Source organism: Macaca thibetana, chromosome 5 (genome assembly GCF_024542745.1).
Source record: "Macaca thibetana thibetana isolate TM-01 chromosome 5, ASM2454274v1, whole genome shotgun sequence".
In the NCBI taxonomy this organism is placed as follows: domain Eukaryota; kingdom Metazoa; phylum Chordata; class Mammalia; order Primates; family Cercopithecidae; genus Macaca; species Macaca thibetana.
The window spans coordinates 171,739,599-171,745,228 of NC_065582.1; positions in this window are offsets into that span (position 1 = coordinate 171,739,599).

The window sequence follows — 5,630 nt, forward strand, 5'->3', positions numbered from 1 at the left end:
TTTATCTGCAGCTGAGTTAAGTTAGAGAGCTGAGCAAAATACAGGGGTAGAGGAAGCAGCAGAAGGGCCTTGGGAGCTCACTGGGTCCCCAGGCAGCCCATTCCTGCCGGACACCACAGGGATCCATTGGGAGGGTGGCCAGAGGAGCAGAGGGTAAAACTCCACAGGGAGAAGGAATTCTCCAGCTGAACTCTGTAACAATTTAAACAGGGTGTGAAGCCTCCTGGCCAGAACTCCAGGGAGGGTGCGATTCAGGAGGGCAGACTTCACAGGGAGGGGGAGAATAAAGCCGTTTCCTCTAGCTACTGGGAGGCAGATAGCCTCCGGCAAGTTTTCAAGCCCCTTTGGCACTCCACCAGGAAACAGACTGGGCTGTTGCGGGCGGGGGGTGGGGGGTGGGGGCACGGTGGGAGTGAGACTGGCCTTTCAGTTTGCATGGGAACTGGGTGAGGCCTGTGACTGCTGGCTTTTCCCCAGTTTGCTGACAACCTGCATGACTCAGCAGAGGCAGCCATAATCCTCTTAGGTACACAACTCCAGTGACCTGAGAATCTCACTCCCATCCCCAACAGCAACTGCAGCAAGACCTACCCAAGGAGAGTCTGAGCTCAGACACGCCCAGCCCCCACCACCACCTGATGGTCCTTCCCTATCCACCCTGGTAGTGGAAGCCAAAGGGAGTATAATCTTGGGAGTTCTAGGGCCCCGCCCACCACTGGTCCCTCTCCACACTACTATAGCTGATGCTTTCTGGAAAGCACCACCTCTTAGCAGGAGGACAATCAGCACAAAAATAGAGCAACAGACTCCCTAACACGTAAGGACTCACATAAACTTAAAGTAAAAGGGTGGAAAAAGGCTTAAATGCAAATGGACACCAAAAGTCAGCAGGGGTAGCTATTCTCATATCAGACAAAACAAACTTTAAAGCAATAGCGGAGAAAAGAGACAAAGAGAAACATTATATAATGGTAAAAGAGGCCTTGTCCAACAGGAAAACATCACAGTCCTAAACATATATGACCTAACACTGTAGTTCCCAAATTTATAAAACAATTACTAACAGACCTCAGAAATGAGATAGACAGCAACACAATAATAGTCGGGGACTTCAATACTCCACTGACAGCACTAGGCAGGTCATCAAGACAGAAAGTCAACAAAGAAACAATGGATTTAAACTATACCTTGGAACAAGTAGACTTAAGAGATATATATAGAACATTTCATCCAACAACCGCAGAATACACATTCTTATTCAACAGGGCATGGAACTTTCTCCAAGATAGACCATGTGATAGGCCATAAAATAAGCCTCAATAAATTTAAAAAAAATTGAAATGATATCGAGCACTGTCTCAGACCACAGTGGAGTAAAACTGGAAATCAACTCCAAAAGGAACCTTCAAAACCATGCAAATACATGGAAATTAAATAACCTGATCCTGAATGAGCATTGGGTCAAAAGCGAAATGAAGATGGAAATTAAAAAATTCTTTGAACTGAATGACAATAATGATACAACTATCAAAACCTCTGGGATGCAGCAAAGGCAGTGCTAAGAGGAAAGTTCATAGCCCTAAACGCCTACATCAAAAAGTCTGAAAGAGCACAAACAGACAATCTAAGGTCACACCTTAAGGAACTGGAGAAACAGGAACAAACCAAACCCAAACCCAGCAGAGGAGAGGAAATAACCAAGATGAGAGCAGAACTAAATGAAATTGAAACAAGAAAAAAATACAAAAGACAAATGAAACAAAAAGCTGGTTCTTTGAAAAAATAAATAAAATTGATAGACCATTAGCAAGATTAACCAAGAAAAGACGAGAGAAAATCCAAATAACTTCACTAAGAAATGAAACAGGCGATACTACAACTGACACCACTGCAATACAAAAGGTCATTCAAGGCTACTAGGAACACCTTTACGCACATAAACTAGAAAACCTAGAAGAGATAGGTAAATTCCTGGGAAAACACAACCCTCCTAGCTTAAATCAGGAAGAATTAGATACCCTGAACAGACTAATAACAAGCAGCGAGATTGAAATGGTAATTTAAAAATTACCAACAAAGAAAGTCCAGGACCAGACGGATTCACAGCAGAATTCTACCAGACGTTCAAAGAAGAATTGGTACCAATACTTTTGACACTATTCCAAAACACAGAGAAAGAAGGAACCCTGCCTCATTCATTCTATGAAGCCAGCATCACCCTAATACCAAAACCAGGAAAGGACATAACCAAAAAAGAAAACTACAGACCTATATCCTTGATGAACTTAGATGCTAAAATCCTTAACAAAATACTAGCTAACCGAATCCAACAACATATCAAAAAGATAGTCCACCTTGATCAAGTTGGCTTCATACCAGGGATGCAGGGATGGTTTAACATATGCAAGTCAATAAATGTGATATGCTGCATAAACAGAATTAAAAACAGAAATCACATGATCATCTCAATAGATGCAGAAAAAGCATTTGACAAAATCCAGCATCCCTTTATGATTAAAACTCTCAGCAAAATCAGCATACAAGGGACCTACCTTAACGTAATAAAAAACATCTATGACAAACCCACAGCCGACATAATGCTGAATGGGGAAATGTTGAAAGCATTCACTCTGAGAACTGGAATAAGAGAAGGATGCCCACTCCCATCACTCCTCTTCAACATAGCACTGGAAGTCCTAGCCAGAGCAATCAGACAAGAGAAAGAAATAAAAGGCATCCAAATTGGTAAAGAAGAAGTCAAAATGTCACTGTTTGCTGACCATGTGATCATTTACCCTGGAAACCTTAAGGACTCCTCTAGAAATCTCCTAGAACTGATAAAAGAATTCAACAGTTTCCGAATACAAGATTAATGTACACAACTCAGTAGCTCTTCTATACATCAACAGCAACCAAGCAGAGAATCAAATCAAGAACTCAATTCCTAAAAGGTAAATACTTAGGAATATACCCAACAAAGGGGTCGAAAGATCTCTACAAGGAAAACTACAAAATACTGCTGAAAGAAATCATAGATGACACAAACAAATGGAAATACATCCCATGCTCATGGATGGGTAGAATCAATATTGAGAAAATGACCATACTGCCAAAAGCAATCTACAAATTCAATGCAACTCCATCAGAATGCCACCATCATTCTTCACAGAATTAGAAAAACCAGTTCTAAAATTTATATGGAAACAAAAAAAGAGCCCGCATAGCCAAAGCAAAACTAAGCAAAAAGAACAAATGTGGAGACATCACACTACCTGATTTCAAAGTATCCTATAAGGCCATAGTCACCAAAATGGCATGATACTGCTACAAAAATAGGCACATAGACCAATGGGAAAGAATGGAGAACCCAGAGATAAACCCAAATACTTACAGCCAACTGATCTTCGACAAAGCAAACAAAACCATAAAGTGGGGAAAGGATACCCTTTTCAACAAATGGTGCTGGGATAATTGGCTAGCCACATGTAGGAGAATGCATCTGGATCCTCATCTCTCACCTTATACAAAAATCAACTCAAGATGGATTAAGGACTTAAACCTAAGACCTGGGACTACAGAAATTCAAGTAGATAACATTGAAAAACCCCTTCTAGACATTGGCTTAGGCAAGGATTTCATGACCAAGAACCCAAAAACAAATGCAATAAAGACAAAGATAAATTACTGGGACCTAATTAAATTAAAGAGCTTTTGCACAGCAAAAGGAACAGTCATCAGAGTAAACAGACAACCCACAGAGTGGGAGAAAATCTTCACAATCTATACATCTGAAAAAGGACTAATATCCAGAATATACAATAAACACAAACAAATCAGTAAGAAAAAAACAAACAATCCCATCAAAAAGTGGGCTAAGGATATGAATAGACAGTTCTCAAAAGAAGATATACAAATGGCCAACAAACATATGAAAACATGCTCAACATCACTAATGATCAGGGAAATCAAATCAAAACCACAATGTGATACCACCTTACTCCTGCAAGAGTGGCCATAATCAAAAAAATTTTAAAAAGTAGATGTTGGTGTGGATGCAGTCAACAGGGAACCCTTCTCCACTGCTGGTGGGAATGTAAATTAGTACAGCCACTATGGAAAACAGTGTGGAGATTCCTTAAAGAACTAAAAGTAGAACTACCATTTGACCCAGCAATCCTATTACTGGGTATCTATCCAGAGGAAAAGAAGTCATTATTCGAGAAAGATACTTGCACACGCATGTTTATAGCAGCACAATTCACAAATGCAAAATCATGGAACCAACCCAAATGCCCATCAGCCAATGAGTGGATAAAGAAACTGTGATATACATATATATAATGGAATACTGCACGGCTATAAAAAGGAATGAATTAACAGCATTTACAGTGACCTGGATGAGATTGGAGACTATTATTGTAAGTGACGTAATGGAAAACCAAACATCATATGTTCTCACTGATATGTGGGAGCTACGCTATGAGAAAGCAAAGGCATAAGAATGGTACAGTGGACTTTGGGGACTTGGAAGGAAGATAGGGAGTGGGGCAAGGGATAAAAGACTACAAATATAGTACAGTGTATACTGCTGGGGTTATGGGTGCACCAAAATCTCACAAATCACCACTAAAGAGCTTACTCATGTAACCACATACCACCTATACCCCAATAACTTATGGAAAAATAAAAATAAAATACAAGACAATCGCTCTGGGATTTGTCTCTCTCTATGTATATCATATGTGCGTGTACGTATATCTTATTGAGCCAGAAGTTCAAAGTCACACTAAGCTAAAAACAAACAAACAAAACAAAACACCAGAATACATGTGGGTAGTTGAAGAAAGAATGGCTTCTTAACCAGTATGGTAGATGATGAGAATTCTAACAAAGAAGGCTGGGGAAAGTGATGGACCTTATCAAATGGGGCACTCCTGGAGATTCTAAGCATGGAGAAGCTGATATGCAGAGAGTGATGCTCCAGGGAGGTTCATCAAGTTCTAAGTATAGGATGAAGGGAGTATATTAGTCCTCTCTAGCATTGCTGCAAAGAAATGCTTGAGACTGGGTAATTTAAAAGGAAAAGAGGTTTAATTGGTTCATGCTTCCACAGGCTGTACAGGAAGCATGGCTGGGAGGCCCCAGGAAACTTACAATCATGGCAGAAGGCAAAGGGGAAGCAGTTACATTTTACATGGCCAGAGCAGGAAGGAGAGAGAAGGGGGAAGTGCTACATACTTTTAAAGAACCAGATCTCATAATAACTCACACAGTATCACCCAGAATAGCACCAAGACAGTAGTGCTAAACCATTCATGAAGGACCAAATACCACCTGTACCCCAATAACATAGATCCAATCACCTCCCACTAGGCCCCTCCTCCAACACTGGGGATTAATTACATTTTGACATGATATTTCAGTGGGGACACAGATCCAAACCATATCAGGATGGAGCCAGGGAAATCAATCAGGAGGCAGTTACAGTAGTTCAGACACAACATCAGGAAGAATTAAACTTGGGGGGTGGCAGTGAAATGAGAAAGAAAGGGGAGGGTGAAGAACTCCACAAGGGAAGAAACAACCAGCTTCAATGACTCAGCAGATGGTCATGGAGAGGAGAAAGAGAT